The sequence below is a fragment of the Vespa crabro genome, chromosome 2 (assembly GCF_910589235.1).
Source record: "Vespa crabro chromosome 2, iyVesCrab1.2, whole genome shotgun sequence".
Lineage (NCBI taxonomy): Eukaryota > Metazoa > Arthropoda > Insecta > Hymenoptera > Vespidae > Vespa > Vespa crabro.
The window spans coordinates 3112900-3133282 of NC_060956.1; the positions used below are offsets into that span (position 1 = coordinate 3112900).

Consider the following 20383-nt stretch of genomic DNA (forward strand, 5'->3'; position numbering starts at 1 on the left):
ACGTCAAAACTATTACAGACAATCGATTTAAATTTTTCTTTCGTTCCTATTTTTGTCTTTTGTTTATTTTTAAATACAAATTTGACAGCTTCGACGTTGTGTTTGATTAAACGAAAAAGAAAAAAAAAAGGAAAAGACAAAACAAAACAAAACAAAACAAAAAAGAAAAAACAAGAAAAATAGAAAAAAAAAAAAATACGGAAAAAAAAGAAAGATTGCAATACGCATTACCAACCGAAAATCAATTGTCCCGTTATTACGGGAAGGTCCAGAGAGGTGAGAGAAAAAAAAGAGAGATAGATGATTATCTTAATTAAATTCCTAATCGTAAAATTGAAGAATTCGTTCCGTTTATTCACGAGCGAAATAGGCTTCAATGATCGAATACCAATTGATCGATACATCATAGACACTTTTTTTTCTTTTTTTTTCCCTTTTTTTTTTGTTTTTGTTTTTGTTTGACCTATAAATCGAACGAATCATTTTTGTCAGAAAGAACGAATGACTTTCACTATAATTCTCGTTGTTATAACGAATAATATCGGGCATCGATCGAACGCTATATGCGTGTTTCAATGATTTTGGGATATGCGAAACAGCGAAAGAGTACAAAAAAAAAAGGAAAAAAAAAGAAAAAAAAAAACAAAAAAAAAAAGAAAAAGAAAAAAAAAACAAAACGAAAGAGAAAGAAAAAAGAACGAAAAGAAAATTAAGACAAATAAAACAAATAAATAAAAAACAAAAACAAAAACAAAAAAAAAAAAGATAAAAGAAAAAAGAAATAAGTGAAAAGGAAAAAAAGGAAAAGGAAGAAAATTGCAAGATAGAAATTTCATTTCTAATTGCATGCCGACAATTGTTCGGATTGTAAAGTGTCTGCGATCGTAAAATTTATTCACATTAACGCATGGGTATCGTTCGAATAATTTCTATTATATTCTATGATCGATCGATCGATCGATCGATCGATTTCATAGCCTTGTCTTCGTTGACACATATACTAGAACACGATTGAGAAAAAGAAAGAAAGAAAGAAAAAGGAGAAAGAGATAGATAGATAGATAGATAGATAGATAGATAGATAGATAGATGGAAAAAGTGATATACATATATTACGATATCTACGCGCGCGCGGGAGTATGTGTGTGTATGTGTACGTGTGTTTGTTAACTGTATATATATGTTAAGTTTTAAAGAGTGATCGGGGACTAGCTGGATCGTGCGAGTTGTTACCGTTCACCGATTTACAATCTCGAAACGAAGGAACGGACGATCGGTGAACAGGATAAAGAGGGCTCTCAAGGACGTTCTTGGTTGTGCAAGGAACACTTATCTTGTAACTCGTACTAGTATAGTAATAGAACTGCATAGTAGAATTCGATCTCTTACGAGAGAAGAAGAAGAAGAAGAAGAAGAAGGAGGAGGAAAAGTATTATTTTATTTGTATTTCTTTATTTTGTTATTTTCTTTGGTTCTTTTTTTTTTTTCTCCGTTTCCTTCCAAAAAGAGAGACAATTTTGCTTTTGCTTTCTTTTCCCGTTCCTTTTTTATATTTTTGTTCTTTTATTCTTTCTTTCTTTCTTTCCTTCTTTCAAATTCGACGACTTCCCCCTCCTCTTCTCCTCGTCGTCTGTCTAAAAGGAAGCAAATAATACGCTCGGAAACATTTTTTTTCTTCCTTTCTTTCTTTCTTTCTTTTTTCTTTTTTTCTCAGAGAAAACAAGTTCCATTTATCGCCTCGAACGAACGCCTTCACGATTAGGACAACACTTGCGAAAATAAAGCTCGCTGCTTAGCGACTTGCCATGTCGTATTTACTTAGTAGCGGGTGTCGAGTGTTTTTATATATATATATATATATGTACGCATATATGTGACTTCGTGTATATGTGTTCGTCTATGTACGAAGACGAAGTTATACGAGATCCTTTTCTTCGAATCGCGTTCAGTAGGCGATTAGAATACGTTCATACCGTTAAACGTGACAAGAAAATCTAAACATCTCGGGGACTCTTCGACCAACTTTAATCGCGACGATCGAAAGAATCACGCACACGATTACTTATGATTATGCTAATACGATAGATACTTATTTACATCGATAACTACGACGCTAACTATTTTTCGACGATGCTCTAACTCTTTTTTCCGTCTTCGATTTTATACGATTTAGAATCAGAAACAAAGAATCGAAATTAATTAAGAACATCAATAGTAAATCTTTGATGTTGTTTATTGTATATAAACATAAAGGAAATGTATGTCGCAGGATATCTTTCTTTCTTTCTTTCTTTCTTTTTTTTCTCTTTCTTTCTTTTCTCTTTAGAATTTAAAAATATGAATTTCAAACGATACGAAATTCTATTAGGATGATAAATAAACGGCGAGTTTAGAATGAAAATATTTCGTTATAATTATCAACAGATCCGAGAAACAATGTCGTTCGTAACGACAATCGTAATACAAGTTGCAATCGAGCCTATTTGTCCAATCGCGAAAATTTTCTCGGATAAGGGGAAGAAGAAAGGAGGACGAAAGAAATGAAAAGAATTTTTTCTACGAATATTTTTTTTCGGGAATAACATAGAGCACTAAAAAATTTCATACGATCGGGAATATTTTCGATTACCAACAACGGACTCTATTTAACGATCTTACGTAGTAATTTTTAACGGCCGAGGAGGAAGTAGAAAGAAGGAAAAAAAAGAACAAAAGAAAAAAAGAAAGAAAAAAGAGAAGAAAAAAGAGAAGAAGGAAATATTTTATCGGTCTCGAAGAAACGTTTTAAAAGTTATTAGACGTTGGATGTGTGTTTGTGTGACAAAAAGAAAAAAAGAAAAAAAAAAAGAAATTGTAATTTTTCGAACTCGAATCAACGTTATAATATATCTCACAACCTTATCCTTTCGCTCGAACGTTATTCTTACATTTCTTTCTTTCTTTCTATATATTTTTTTTTCTTTTTCTCTTTTTTTTTTTTTTTTTTTTTTTTTCTTTCTTTCATCGTAACCAATCAATGCTTACTATCCGTGGCAATACACTTGCCCAACGGCAAATCAGCTGGGTATGCACGAGCCGATCGGTCGAACGACCGTGCTACTTAAGCGTGACAACGATTAATTCAGCAGCAGCGTGCTGCTGCTCCGTTCTTCGCAGCCTTGCCACGTCGTAGACACGCCGGTTCTCCTCGATTTAACCAAGTTGAGCAACGAACCACCACAATTTTCCTCCTTCTCTTCCTCCTCCTCTTCCTCCTCCTCCTCTTCTTCCTCCTCCACCCCCTCCTCCTACACCTTCTTATCCTTCTCTTTCTCCTTCTCGTTATCGTCGTCGTCGTAGTTGTCGTCGTTATTGTTGACGTCGTTGATGTCGTTTACGTCGTTACTTGCTTACTTACTCGGATGGAGTTTTTGGTCTCTCTTATGATCATCGTTTGACAGTCATCCATATTGAACGTATTAGCTTGCTCATAATCAGTTTCATATGTATATCACTTTTGTATATACATTTATACATTTACATATATATATATATATATATATATATATATATATATATATATAATATATCAAATGGATGATAAAAGAGGACGTATTATCTTTGGAATTATTTCTAAAAACGTAGATCCACGATCTTGAACTTTAATCTTCTTTCGATTTAAATAAACGCGTAAATAAATATCCAAAACGTAACCATTGAGAAGGACTCAGGCAATTTGTTTTTTTCTTTTTTTTCTTTGTTTCTTCATCTTTCTCCTTCCTTTCTATTTTTCTCCTCGTATCTTTACTTTTCATCTTTTTGTTTTGTTTGGTTTTTTTTTCTTTCTTTTTTTTTTTTTTTTTTTCTTAAAACCAATACGAAACCCTCTATCATATATCTCGTCATTTTCTTATCTCCCCGATCGATGCCCAATCGAAAATCTCTCCTCGTCCTTCATTCTCCATCTTTTCTTCCTTCTCCGTCTCTCTTCCTCTTTCTTTTTTTTTTTTTTTTTTCCTTTTACCTCCCTCCGTCCCCCGGCTCCTTCTCTATTTCCTCGAAAGATCTCGCGTAATAGTTTATTACGTATGGCGTAGTTTTAACCTACGATAAGAAACTAAGAGAGGCCAGGAACGAACGAGAAATCAACTTTCTTCTTATTATTCTCTCGCAAACGTCCTTTTCACGGACGAATGAAATTTACGAAGAAACATTAAAAACAACGTGGCTTTACCTTTCTTCCGTGGGGACCGGTGGGGTGGGTGGGTCGATTGGTGGATAGGTGATAGGAGTACGGGGACAAGGGGAAGAGATCGATTTCGAGGAGAAAGTTAGCCGATTACGGCGTTCTGTATCCTCACCTCACTTCACCTTATCTCCCCTCCCTTTACAACCCCTTCTTCTTCTTCTTCTGTTTCTTCTTCCCCTTCCGTCCCTCTTCTCTGTACGAGCGCGCGTACGAGCATGGCGAAACTTCTTACGTAAAAGCTTGTGCACCACGCAAAGTAAGCGAACGAACGAACGATATATATATATATATATATATATATGTATATATATAAATGTAAATAGATAGATAGATAGATATGTAGGTTGTTAAAAAAATAAACCATGCTCGATTCGATTGTATCAATTGAACGTTAATGTTATCGAAGAATAAGAAATTCGAAAAGTATCGAAATTTTGGTTATTCTTTATAGGGATCGATTCTTAATAGGAAAAGGAAGAATTAGATATATATATGAGAGAGAGAGAGAGAGAGAGAGAGAGAGAGAGAGAGAGAGAGAGAGAGAGAGAGAGAGAGAAAGAGAGAGTTTCATTTAGAAAAGAAAATATCAAATGTAAGAAGGGTTAACACCGTTCAATTGAAACCTCTGGCTATCGGAACATTAAATTTTTATTTATCGTTAAATTTATTTATTGATTTTTGAAACTTTCACCTTGATGTATAAATTGACGTAGGTATTTTCTTTTTCTTCTTTTGTTTTTGTTCTTTTTCTTTAAAATTGAAAATAAATATTATTTAAAATCAGAGAGTACGTCATTTAAGATTCGTATGTCATTAGAACGCACGTTAATAATAATAATAATAATAATAAGAATAATAATAATCGCGTTCATTAGTTCAAGGTATAAGTTATGAACGATGTCAAGAAGATATATTATTAAATAGATATAATATTATCGTTTATAGTTTTGATCGAACAATTCATTGCTTCGACTCGATTTATTATCCCTTTTAACGAAATATGATTACATTTTAAAAATCTCTTTACTCGCTTTATGCGGATCTCGTTTTGTCTAAAAAAAAAAAAAAAAAAAAAAAAAAAAAAAAAAAAAAAAAAAAAAAAAAAAAAAGTAGAAAAGAAAAAAAAAATAGAGAAAAAGAGAAGAAAAAAAAGGACAAAAGAAAAGTCATTAGTATATCAGTATCGTTAAGGACATTTATATCAAAAGAGATATCTTTTTTTTTTCTCTCCTTAATTAAAAGTTTTCCAATGAATCTTATCATATTACTATAATCAATAATTAATAATAATAATAATAATAATAATAATAATAATAATAATAATAATAATAATAATAATAGTAATAGTAATAGTAATAATAATATTAATGCGGAATATTTTTTTCTTTCTTTTTTTAGTTTTCTTTTTTTAACTTTTTACATCCCTCCTCTCTCCCTACCTTCCTCCCTTCCTCCCTCTCTCTCTCTCTCTCTCCTGCTCCCCTAACGTAGAGCGCGTCCTCTTCTATCGTTCGATGCACTTCACCGAGATAACAGATTACTACCGAACGAGTCTGCTGTAGCTTTTAAACGTTCGCGAGACTGAAGTTCAAGGTAGAACTCGACCGATCGATACGACGCTTGCGTCCACGTATCCCGGATCTCTCGTGGCCGTTGCTTTCGAGTATGTATCATGAGAATTGCTGGTGGTCCCTTGCACGAAGCTTTTTCTCTTTTTTTTTTTTTTTTTTTTCACTTCATAAAGCAAAAGAAAGAGAGAGAGAGAGAGAGAGAAAGAGAGAGGGAGGGAGATAGAAAGGGTAAAAGGAAGGGTGAGCTTTTATTTCTGACTCTTATCAAGAACCTTTTCGAAGTATTATCGTCATCATTGTCATCGTGTCAACATTGACATCATCGTACCATTGCATGAAAATTTGCTACGATTTTCAATAAAATCGAATATTCTATTTTGTACGATTGTCATTAATGAGACATTAATTAATTAATTTATTTATTTTTCTTCATTTTTTCAAAAATTTCCATCGCGATCGATCGAACAAAAATAATATTCAAATAGAAATATAATGTACGCGTAAATGAATTAGATCGGGTATAATGGAAACAAACAAAAAAAAAATATATATATATATATATATGTATATAATATATAAGTATTTTTTATATTATATAATTTTTATATTATATAATAAAAAAAAAAAGAAAAAGACGAGAAAAAAAATAAATAAATAACTAAATAATTAAATAAATAAAGAAAGAAAAAAAAATCCTTTCAAAAGAGAAAAATAATCTTTACGTTAATATAAAAAATTGTCACGGATAATTCGTTCGTAATAAATTAATAACGTTAGAAGTTATAATAAGATCCCAAAGAATTGTAATGGCAAATCTTTTGGATAATAAATATATATGTATCTATAGAACGATAAACTAAGTTAAGTACCTATTATTCGAAACTTTGGATAATCATTATCGAGAGTACCGTTGTTATTGTTATTATTATTATCATCATCATTATCATCATTATTATTATTCGATTGATTGGTATATATTACAATCGTATGCGATACGATTCAGCGTAACAGGAAGAAAGCGAGAGGAGGAGGAGGAGAAGGAGGAGGAGGAGGAGGAGGAGGAGAAGAAGGTGGAGAAAGAGAAACAGAAGGAGGTGGAGGTGGTGGAGGAAGAGAGGGAGGAGGAGAGGGGTGGGGGGAGGAAGAAGAAGAATTGCGAAAGTTCGATTTGCCGCGCGTAAAAAAGACGGTCAGGACCTAGGACAACGAGAGGTTTATTGTGCCATCACGTTCGTATCTCTCTCTCTCTCTCTCTCTCTCTCTCTCTCTCTCTCTCTTTCTTTCTCTTTTTCTTTCTCTTTCTCTCTCTTTCTCGGTTTCGTCAGTACCGCCTCCACCACCACCATCGCCATCGGCAATTGAGTCGCTTTTGCCGCTGCTGAAATTCACGAACGTGCGTCCTTGAAGACCCTCTCTCTCTCTCTCTCTCTCTCTCTCTCTCTCTCTCTCACTCTTACCGTTTCGCACTCCTTCCACATCGACCAAGCGAAACTTTTGGTTCCCCACGCCCCCAAGGAAACCGTTTTGTCCAAGCGTTCGTTGGTCTTTTCTTATATATTCTCTTTCTCTCTTTCTCTCTTTCTCTCTCTCTTTCTTTCTTTCTCTCTCTTTCTTTCTTTCTCTCTCTCTCTCTTTCTCTCTCTTTCTCTTTCTTTCTTATTGATGACGAACCGAAGGACGTGCGTGCTTCACGTATACACACACACACACACACACACACACACCAAACATATATATATATACACGCTGATATCGTACGATATACGGGACCCCGAGTCGTTATCGTTCCGCGTCAAAGATTTATGCACGTCTATCTGGACCATAAAACCGGCTAGCTCGGAATATTCTACGCTCTAATTTTTCGACTTACATCACGACTCACCGTCCAGTCAAAATATCATTTCTATTCTTCTTATACATATATATATATATGCATATCTTATGCATATATATATATATATATATATATATATATATATAATGTGTGTTGGTAGAAAATAAGTGATGATGTGTGTATATCTATGATAAATTATTTTAATAGAAATAATAACATTCCTAAGGTATATTTTCTAACACATATATATATATATATATATATATATATATATATATATATATTAGAAAATGAAATACGTTCTTTGTAACAGGTGTGACTCATTGACTCGATATGGTTCATTGGATGGAATTTTTCTAAAGTGATGTGACGCCAAAATGATACTATTTTCTTTATTTGTATTTATGTGTGTGTATGTATGAACGTACACAATCGTTATTAATAATTATATATCATTAAATATAATAACATTGTCTTTTTTTCCTTTTGGAATCCCTAAAAACTTCATAAATTATAATTGTGTATATAAAATCCATACCAACTAGTGAAAAATCAAAAAAGAATGATTCATTATAGTATTATATATATGTATTTTAAAAAAGTGTGTGTGAGAGAGAGAGAGAGAGAGAAAGAGAAAGAGAGAAAGAAAGAATAAGAGCATTGTCGGAGGAGCAGATCGAAATACCAAGAATTAAAGGGTCAAATGGTTAGGTCACGAAGATACTCGTCGTGTTAATTAATACGAGAATTGAAATGTGTCCTTGTGTGTGTATTTATATATATATATATTATATATATATTATATATATAATATATACACATATGTGTGTATGTCTGTGTTTATATATATATATATATATATATATATATATATATGCATATTAATAAGACATATAAATAATAAAAAAAAATCTTTTTTGTTAAACAATAAATTCATACATCTACGTACATATACATATGTTGTATAAGTTTCAAGAAGCGATATCATTATAGACACATACATTGAAATGTATATCTATCTATATATATATATATATATATATATATATATATATGTATGCACATGTATCTAAGTTGTTACCGTTAACATCAGAATGGAACAGAAACGTGTACTCACTGTATTATTACGTAACGGCAGAGATGCGCGTAGTTGTACGGTATCTAGGATTCGATAGGACGACACAGAAAGAGAGAGAGAGAGAGAGGGACAGAAAGAGAGAGGGAGAAAAAGATAGATATATAGATAGAGAAAGAGATAGAGAGAGAGAGAGAGAAAGAGAACGCGTCAGTAATTGCAGTTGGATATTGCAGAGTTGTAATTTTCCTCAGAGACGTAGAGAGAGAGAGAGAGAGAGAGAGAGAGAGAGAGAGAGAGAGAGAGACTTGCTTCCGCTTTGGTAATCTTATACGACAACTCGTACATCGTATCTAATCGTACAAATTCGAGTCCTTGAGACTTGGGAGATCACTGTCAGTATTGTCCAACCAACTGCATATTCTCTCTCTCTCTCTCTCTCTCTCTCTCTCCTTCTATCTGTATCTACCTATATCTATCTGTATCTATCTATTTATCTTTATTTTTATATTTATCTCTCTAAATCTTTTTATTATACATATAATAAGAATAATAACGTTTACGGCGTTGTTTCAATAGGAATGAATACATGCACGTGTTATGTATGTAACATAAGTAAGTCACTTTCACTAAAATCGTATCGTTTAATTCAACTTTACTTTGACTCTCTTTTTCTCTCTCTTTCTCTCTCTCTCTCTCTTTCTCTTTTTTTTCTTTCTCTTATTTTCACAAAAACCACAGGTCCAGTAGCGTGCAAAAACGTTGAGTCACCGAGCGAAAGGGATAAAAATATAACAACGGGCTAGGGATCGATCCTGTCATTAAATGTTTCACGAACAGCTGTTCCCATATGTTGTATGAAATTTTTGCCATAACATTTTTCGATTCTTCTCTCCCTCTCTCTCTCTCTCTCTCTTTCACTCTCTCTCTCTTTTCTTTTCTTCTTTGTTTCTTTCCTTCTTTTTTCTTCCTTCTTTTTCTCCCTTTTTTTTTTTTTTTGTTCTTTCTAAATCCCAAAAGAATTTTCTTTAAGGGTTAACGAAAACTTTCTTTCGGCTTTAAGAAGTAGAAAAAATGAAAAGAAAAGAAAAGGACGGAAAGGAATAAAAAAGAAAAAAAGAAAAAAAAAATAATTAAATTTCTTCGAAACTCTCCTCTCATCATCCCCCACTATCTCTCTCTCTCTCTCTATCTCTCTTTCTCTCTCTGTCTTTCTCTCCCCCTCTCTCTCTCTCTCTCTGTCTCTCTCTGTCTCTCTCTGTCTCTCTCTGTCTCTCTCTGTCTCTCTCTCACTCAGTTACATGTTCTCGTTTGATTTTCTCGTTGTTGCCGGGTGCACAGAAATATGCAATGGCATTACGTCGAACGTCGAAGTTTACGCAACACCTTCCTATTACATAAGACGGATGGACGTGGCACGATACGACCCAAGCCACTACTGTGGTGACTGAGGCCCCGTAGCGTAAAATGCATTTATTTGCATGCGTCTATATCTATATCTATTATATACTTTTATACATACATACATACTTACATATATAAATACATACATACATACATACATACATACATATATATATATATACACATGCCTACATAGAATTTATGCATATATATATATATATATATATATATATATATATATATATATATATTTATATTTATGTGTATATGTATACATACATAGAATATATGAATATATATATATATATATATATATATATATATATATATATATATGTATGTATGTATGTATGTATATGTATGTATATTTATATTTATGTGTACATGTATATTTATATGCATGTACACATTTATTTATATTTATATGTACACGTATGTTTATATGCATGTCTACATGTATATTTATATGCATATATATGTATATTTATATGTACGTATAATATACACCGTATGTAGATACTACATACGCAGTAGTTCGTGTACTCGTTGGCAATGAATCGAAATGTCCTCGGGTCTATTCGAATATACAACATCCCTTCCTACTTCCTTGAAATGCACGTCATCATCACACACATGGTTTACGTCGGTTGGTCTACTTCGTTATCTAGTTGACGTTTAAATATCCATAAGCGTTTCTTTTCTTTTTTTTTTTTTTCTTTTTTCTCTAATCTTTCTTTTTCCTTTCTTCCTTTTTTTCTTATTTTTATTATTTATTTCTTTATTTCTTTATTTCGTTTTCGTTTTAGTTTTCATTTTCGTTCTTCATTTCGTTTTCATTTTTCTTTTTGTTTTCGTTTTTATTATTATTATTTTTTTTCTTTTCTTTTCTTTTTTTTTGCTTTTTTCTTCATTCCTTGTTGCTCGAAATCAATTAAATCACAACGGCTCTGGATATTCTTTTTTCACGAGACGAGCTTTTTTTTTCTTTTTTTTTTAAACTGCTTACACTTACGTACTTACCGTACGTATTATGCGCGTATGTATATTTCTAATTTTTTTTTCTCACTTGACCTTGAATATTTCGTTTCACTTTTTATACTTTTCTTTTTTCTTCTTCCTCGTTATCAAAGCGAAAATCATTGTATGAGAAATTTGTCTGGGAAAATTGCATTATCTTGTTCGATTGATTTAAAAAAGAAAAAAAAAAGAAGAAAGAAGAGAAAAAAATATAATAATAATAATAATAATAATATTTATTAATTATTATTATTATTATTATTATAATTTGGACACGATAGCGATTTTACGAATATATTTTTACGAAAAAAGAAGAAAGAAACGTAAAACGTAGATATTACATATTATTTCAACGTTATTATGAAACGATGAGAAAATGAGAAGAAAAGAAAAAGAACAGAAATAGAAAAAGTAAAGGAAAAAGAAAAAGAAAAAAATTGAAAGAAAGCCGGAGAATAAAGTTGTAATATAAAACGTCATACGTCAATTGATAAGCGATGCTTTCTATCGTTCGTTCGTTCGTTCGTTCGTTCTTACGTATGTACGTTCGTTGCACGTAATTAAATATATATTTACATACATATGTAAGTCTTTGAAGTATCGTAAGTTAAAATTCGTGAGACGATGCGGGAATCTCTTATCGGTGTTGATTAAAACGACAGAGATAGAGTGAGAGAGAGAGAGAGAGAGAGAGAGAGAGATAGGGTGGGGGGGGGGGGAGAAGGAAAAAAGAAAGAAAAAAAAAGAAAAGACGAGAAGATATGTAAGGTTTGAGAAGTAGTAGCCAGAATGACGCGTGAGTCCGTGCTCTCTCAAGGCCGTCGTATATAATTTTTATTATTACGTACATACGTGTGCCAATGATTACGATGGTATCGCTTAAGAATTAAAGATTTTAACACTTACTTAATTAGAACGATAAGAGGGAAGAAAACAAACGAAGAAAAAAATAAAAAAAGAAAAAAAAAAAAAAAAGAAAAGAAGAAAAATAAAAGAAGGAAATTATTTATACTACACTTCCTTTTCTAATTTTTCGTATGATATTTTTTTTTCTTTTTTTTTTTTCTTTTTCTTTGTTTTTTTCATTATCTTAAACGTACACACACACACACACACACACACACACACACACACACACACACACACACACACGAATGTACACGTATATAAACTTAAATATAATTACGTCAGTATCATAAAAATTATATATATTTCCGATGGAACTATGTGTATGCTAATGCATATAATATGTTAAAAATATATTATATATATATATATATGAAGGTAGAAAAAATTATTCTAATACCCTGAAATTGTATTATCTGATTAATCGATTGAAAAAAAAAAAAAGAAAAAGAAAAAAGGAAAAAGTAGAAAAGAAAAAAAAAAAGAAAGGAAAAAGAAATTAATTAAAAAATATCACAATTACATATTTCATCATGTTTACATACGAACCATTAGAATCAAGTCACTTTCGTAATTATAATGGCGCATAATGTAAATACCAATGACATCTTTGCTCTCTTTCTTTTTTTCTTCCCCTCTCTCTCTCTCTCTCTCTCTCTCTCTCTCTCTCTACCATCGCGATTAAAAATTTTATTAAATTAAAACCCGCAAATACATATACATGAAGAATACATAAACATTGACGAAGAGATTAGAAAAAGGGAAATAGGAAAATTGCAAAAACCGTGGGAAAAGTACTATACGACAGATAGTTATTGTAAAAAAAAAAAAAAAAAATAAAATTTCCAATTAAATTACAAAATTAAATTATTAAATTATAATAATTAAATTATTAAATCCAGTTAAAGTTAAATTTCAAGACGAAATTAAGAGCGATACCGTCGTAAGGAAGGTGGTAATACAAAATTAGAGTAAAAAGAGATAGGAAAGAGGGATAGAGGGGGGGGGGAATAGGGAAATTGTGAAGTTAGAGAGGTTCCATTGGCGAACGAAAGGATGGGGATAGAGGAGGATTGCCAATAGAGAAAAATGTTAGGACGCGATATTAGAAATAATTATTCTGTGAATTGTTTTCTTTGTGAGTCGACGGTGTAACTGCACGCGATGAACGAATACAAACGAATACAAACGAATACAAACGAATATATACGAAAATATACGAACATACACGAATCTAGGAACGAACGAACGAACGAATGAGCGAGCGCAAGCCAACACAAAGAAAGAGAAACATTACGCTCGACGCGCGTGCAGTCAGGGCCACAGTGACCTTAACTTCGCTCCTCTTGCTTCTCCCTGCACTCTTCGCTACTTCTCTCTCTCTCTCTCTCTCTCTCTCTCTCGGTCTCTATCTCTATCTTTCTCTCTTTTACCTCCCACCAACCCTCTCCTCATTCGCTCTCAAGCTCACCCTCAGTATCCGACCCCGCTCGTCCTTCCGCAGCAACGTTGGAACGACTGTGAGTTTGACGATGAGAGGTATGAGAGGTAAAGGGGTGGGGCACGTGCCACCAGTGACGTCACGAGTGCACGGTGTGCACTGCGGTGCAACGGCGGTGGGCCACGCATGCGCTTTTCTCTCTCTTTCCATGTATCTCTTTCTCTCTCTCTCTCTCTCTCTCTCTAGCTCTCTTTCTGTCTCTCTTTCTCTGTCTGTTTCACGATCGCTTTGATCAGCAGTCGAGTGGGTCGTCGAGAATCTACCTATATAACGTGCATCCTCTCGTGAGAAAATGTGCATAATTAATTCTCTTTTTTTTATTTTCATATATCGTTTTTCTTTTTATTATTTTTCTTTCTTTTTTTTTTTCTCCTTTTCCTCGTCATTTGCAATTTATGAATTTTCAGATCACGTAAGAGAGCCGCGTGGAGTTGATAGAGGGCTGCCAGGAGTGGGAGATAGAATTGAGAGATTGAGAGATTGCGCGCGCGCGCACGAGAGAGAGAGAGAGAGAGAGAGAAAGAGTGAGATGGATCATTTTTCTTTTGTTAAAGAAATATAATTATTATTAGAGAAGACAAGACCGATTTTGTTTTAACACACACATATATATATATATATATATATATACGTGTGTTATCAAAAGAGAACGAATATATAAGCATTATATATTCTTTATCTAAGAATGTAATTAGATCATGAAAATTTATTGATCCAAAATGAAAGGTATTTAGATTATTTGAAAGTTATTGATATATTAATGAGATACATATATATATATATATATATGTCGATAATATTATTGAATGTTGATAAGGAAATGAAATAAGCGAGATTCTAAGATCTCAAATATATTCTTTTCATTTGATCCTCCCTGTTAACATGATCTCTCATAAACACGTACAATGTTATAAAGGACAGATAAATTAAATCCCAAAGAGATCCTTTCTTCGTATATTCATATTTGTTATCACATACACACGTAAAGATAGACAAACACATTATACACATATATATGTATATGTTACAAATACGCATTAACGTATCTGTGGAAGTAAGTACATAGGTTGGAATTCATTGACCGGATGGTTGGCTTCCTTGTCGCGAATATTGGTCGTTCGATGTAATAGAGGTAATAGACGGCAATAATATCGACCATTAGAGAATGCGATCTATATACGAGGAATCCATATCCATCATCTTATAATGTATCCACCATAGTATCACAACTTCGGTTCAACCCATTAAATTCATTTTATCGATAAGAATTTAGAAATATTGTGTTCATTTTAAAAGATACTATTTTATTGGGTTCTTTAATCGGAAAACGATAAAAAAAGAAAAAAAAAAAAGAAGAAAAAAAAGAAGAAAAAAAAATAGGAACTCGTTCGTATTGCATCTTATTTATATACAAGATATTCATATTATCGTCGTCGTTATATATCTCGTTCAGTAGGCAGTTCTAATATTTCGGTCGCAAATTAAATTTATTCTTTTTCTTTTTCCTTCGTCTTTTTTTTCTCTTTTCTTTTTTCTTTTTTTTTTTTTGAATCAAAAAAATTATGGAAAAAATTATAATCAGGCAGAAAAATTATCAATTGTTTTCGAAAGACACGATTCGACTGGTCATCGGCCAGGGAATAGAAAAAAAAAAAAGAGAAGGAAATGAAAAAGAAAGAAAGAAGAAACTCTATATATATGTATATATATACATATATATATATGAGAAAAATTAATTGAAATTCATACGCGTCATATAATCAATTTCATACCTGAGTCATCATTAGATTAACATATTTCGTCGATAAGGAATGTAATATCATGCACGTTCGTTCTAACGTATACGATATTTAACGGCATCTGGAATAAATAAACAACAATACTTCTGCGAATTAACATCACATCTTATTTACATATACACGAGAAATTCACATTGATAACGTGTTCGTAAGAATTTTTTTTTCTGAATTTTTTCTGTCCTTTTAACTTTAAACGACATTAGATTTTGTTTATGTTCATTATCGATTATAACTGTCGTCAACGATCGAAGAAGAATATTCTTTGATTAGAATGAAACTCTAATGAGAGGAGAGAAACAAGTCTATTGTTATCTCTCTCTCTCTCTCTTTCTCTCACTCCATCTGCCAGTCTACCTTTATCTCACTCATCATGACAAAGTAAATGATCGAACGATCGCGTAATCGAAGCGATCGAGCGTAACAAACGCTATGCTAGGCCGTTCGATAATTGCAGTCGAGATTACACGTGCTTCGACACGGGTTCCTCCCCTTACACTCTACCTTACCCTACCCCACCACACCCCTTAGCTTCTACTTACTCCCTTCTAATCTCTAATCTATGTCTCTGCGTGTGTCGAGGTTAAACAAATGACGCATTGAATAGAGAACAGTTTCTCTAAGGTAATGTCGGTCGACTTTCGGGGTTCTCGATATCGTTTCCTTCTATTTAACTCTAAACGATCTTAAAGTGCTATTTTAAGATCGAGGTAGGGGCTTGGTTCTGAATATCTGGAAAACGTGAAGAAGAATACAGGCTAGTGATGGAAAAAGAAAAGAGAGAGAGAGAGAGAGAGAGAGAGAGAGAGAGAGAGAGAGAGAGAGAGAGAGAGAGAGAAAGAAGAAGAAGAAAAGAAAGGGAATGAATTTTTTTATCATCCATATTGACACGATCTCTATGACGAACTTAATATATCGATTTGTATGAAAGATATTATAGGATGAAGAGAGAGAGAGAGAGAGAGAGAGAAATAATTCTTTTGAATAAATATTTATCGATTAGCTAATTCGAAATTAAATTAGTTTTGAGGGTGTCAAGATCTTTTTTTTGAAGATCGATCGATCGATCGATCGATCGATAATGGAAAAAGTCATTCACCAATTTCAACGTTCCTAGTGGGTACATTTTAAAATGAGACAGAGAGAGAGAGAGAGAGAGAGAGAGAGAGAGAGAGAGAGAGAGAGAGAGAGAGAGAGAGAGAGAGACATGTGTATATGTGTGTTTATGTGTATATGTATGTATATATATATATGTGTGTGTGTGTGTGTGTGTGTGTATAGAGGGAATAGAGGAGGATCGGAGGGAAGGAAGCATCGCGGTCGTTTCACGGCGCAACTCCGTTGATACTTCCTGGCCTAGTCCCCTTCCCCTCTTCCGTCCGTCCAACAAGCTACTTCGTCAGGGACATCGATACGCAAATGATATTAACCGCCTACTCTATGACCATTCTTTTCGAGCTCTATTGCTTTTCGATGTAATAAAAGGAAAAAAAAAAAAAAAAAAAAAAGAAAAAAAACCAAACAGAAAAATAAAATAACACGATATCTAACTATATCTGCGATAATACTCGAAGTTCTTTTTTCTTTCTTTCTTTCTTTTTTTTCCTTTCTTTTTTTTTTCTTCTTTTCTTTTTTTCTGCATTTTCTTCCTTTTCTTTCTCTTTTTTTCTTTTTTTTTTTTTTTTTTTGTAATCGAAAGCGAAGAAAAAAAAGAAAATTGGAATTTCGCGAATTTTCTTGAGATTTTCGTAATAGCGACTTTTTTACAAATTTTTTTTTATCGTTTGCTCTTCGACCATTCGAAATTATTATATTCGAAATATAGAAATAGAATTTAAAAGAAAAGATATATATATATATATATATATATATATATATATATATATTCATTTGTGATAACTTTTGAAATTTTTTTCTCTCTTCTTCTCTTTCTTTTTCCTCCCCTTTTTTTTTCGTACATTTATCGAAAGAGAAAAAAGAAAAGAAAATTCGACTTTTCTCGGATAACAATAATGATTTTTTGCTCAACATTTCTTTTGCCCTATCTAAGATTCGAAAATATCGAAGAGTTAAAATGAAAAGGAAGAAAGTTTTGATATATATACATATCACGAGAGGAAAGAAAAAAAAAAACAGAATTTGTAATTAGAATGCGAAACCAAGGGCTTATCGCGGTGTTTTTGTGTGGAAGATTTTTAATTAGTATGAGAAAAGTTCGCGACGTTTTTTTTTCTATTCTCTTTCTTTTTCTTTTCTTTTCTTTTCTTCTTAAACAAAGAATTTTCGAAAAATCACGTTTTAACGAAATAAGCTTATTGATGAATTAAAAAAAAAAAAAAAAAAAAAAAAAAAAAAAAAAAAAAAAAAAAAAATTGGGAAGGAAGAAAAAAAAAAGACACGGTATCTATCGATTTGTGATAAATTTTGCAATTTTTTAAGAAGAAAAAAGGAAGAAAAAAGGCTGAAAGAAAATTCGAAATTATTGGGGAGTTAAAGAAAAAAAGAACAAAAATAAAAAAAAAAAAAAAAAGAGAAAGAAAAAAGTATATCATGGAAAAAAATAACTTGTTGATTAAATTCGAAACCAAGAGCTTATCTCGGTTTGTCTGGTCGGTTTTTGATCAGGACGAAAATGTGTGACGAGTATATATATATATATATATATATTTTTTTTCTTTTTTTTTTAGTAAAAGTTTTTTGAAAAAGATTTTCACAAAAATTCACAGATTTCTTGATGGAGAGTTTGCCGGGAAATTATAAAAAAAAAAAAAAAAAGAAAAAAAAAATAAATAAATAAAAAGTACGAGGAAAAAAAATTTTCTATTTAGGCGCCCTCATCCCCACTCCCCTCCCCACCGCCCCCATTTCATAAACCAAAGCTTATCTCGATGATACGTTTATACGGAACATTACTGATTAGGTCAAAAGTGTCCGACGAATTTTTTCTCGCGATGAACTTTCGAAAATGTCATACGAAATATGTATATTTAAAACATTCAATGACGAATATACATACGTATATTTCCATTGGTTTTACAAATTTTCACTTTCCATTTTTCATTTTTCATTTTTCATTTATCATTTATTTTTTTTTCTTTTTTTTTCTATTTTTCTTTTTAGATCTGCTTGCTCTTCTTCCTTCTCTCTCTCTCTCTTTTTTTTTTCTCTTTCTCTTACGTTTCCATTATAACCTAATTTTTGCTTAATACCGAAACAATAATCGGACAACTTTGAGAAACGAGGCGTAATCTCAAATTGCCACGGGATACGATCTTTATTATCACCCGTTCGATCATAAAAACTGGTCTTTATGAGGACTCTCTAATTACATGCCTCACGATAATGAACTGCTTTCGAGTACTGTTGGGCTCACCATTGGGTTAACGAAAGAAATCCGGTTAAACTCTAATTTGCACCTAATAAAAAAATTACTAACCACGCGAGATATGCGATCGTTGTATAAAGTGGACAGAGAGAAAGAATGAGAAGGGGAAAAGGAGAGATAGATAGATAGATAGATAGAGAGAGAGCGAGAGAGAGAGAGAGAGAGAGAGAGAGAGAGAGAGAGAGAGAGTTATATTACACATAAGAGAAATTTTTATATTTTTATATATATATAAATATTGAAAATTATGTAACAGTTATTATACATGCATACTTATAAACGTATATAAAAATCAAATAAATGTAATAACGTATATAAATCAAATGAATACTCGTAAATACGTATCCTATTTGTAGATGCAAAAAAAAAAAAAAAAAAGAAAAAAAAATAAAGGAAATCACGAGACAAATATGTGTTCGTATTCGAGAAAAAAATAATAATAAAAAAAAAAAAAAGAGAGAGAGAGAGAGAGAGAGAGAGAGAGAGAGAATGAAAGATAAACAAATAAGTAAATAAATAATGAATAAAAAATATGCGCATACACGTACATAAATATTCTATATTACAGACACATAAAGTCATTAAATACCATTAAAATTATGAATACAAAACGAATATGCATGTATCCGTTCGTATTCGAGAGAGGAAAAATATATTAAAAAAAAGAAAAGAAAAAAAGAAAGAAAAAAAGAAAGTCAAGAAAAGAAGAAGAAGAAGAAGAAGAAAAAGAAAGATAAATAACAGATGGATGTCAATAGGTATGTACATATCTATCTGTGTTTTATTATTATATATGTATCGTTTAATTCGAAAAAGAAGGAAAACACGACAGGAAGTTGTCCGGTATCGAATCGAGTAGTCGTGTAATCGAAAGAGATGTCGAGATACGGTCTTATCGGTCGACTAAATGCGATAATCCCTCTCTATCTATCTCTCTCTCTCTCTCTCTCTCTTTCTCTCTCGCTTACTCGCTTTACACACACACAAACACATACACTCTTTCCTTCTTTTTTTTTTCTTTCTTTCTCTTTCATACACACACACACACACATATATATATATAGAAAAGAGTTTATATATCGTGTATACTGGAAACCTAGAAACTTAGAAAGGCATCCGACCTTCGCCGCAAAACGGAGCGGATGTCGAAGAAAAGTAGGAGAAGATTTTGCAATCATCGGAAACGTCGATTCTTTCTCACGTGCATTTTCATTTTTCATCCTTTTTACTTAACATTTCATTTCATTTTCTTTTCTTTTCTTTTCTTTTCAATCGTTTCGTTACTTATTTTTTTTGTCTTTATATGTATAAATAATATCATACATATATATATATATATATATATATTCATGGAGTCAAACGTATCGTTATAATGATCACGTTGTGGACAAAAAAAAAAAGGGAAGACAAAAAGAGAACAAAAAAGAAAAAAAAAAAACACATGACGTATAAAAAAAAAAAAATACGTTCGATCGGAGGAACAGTTCAAGTGTCAATCTATATGTATACGTAATAAAGCTGCATCTTTTCATCGACGTAACCATATCTTCATCAGGATCACGATCAATTGTTATAATGATGTAACGATTATATATATATATATATATATATATATATATATATATATATATACATATATGTATATATATATATATATATTTCTTTT

The 20383-nt window shown here is 31.9% G+C and overlaps 1 protein-coding gene across 3 annotated transcripts in view; it reads right to left on the reverse strand.

Annotated features, from left to right (window-relative positions):
- LOC124432944 (zinc finger protein 395-like) overlaps positions 1-20383 on the reverse strand; it is a 109742-nt gene that overhangs the window by 20983 nt on the left and 68376 nt on the right. The gene's annotated exons all lie outside the window — the stretch shown is intronic.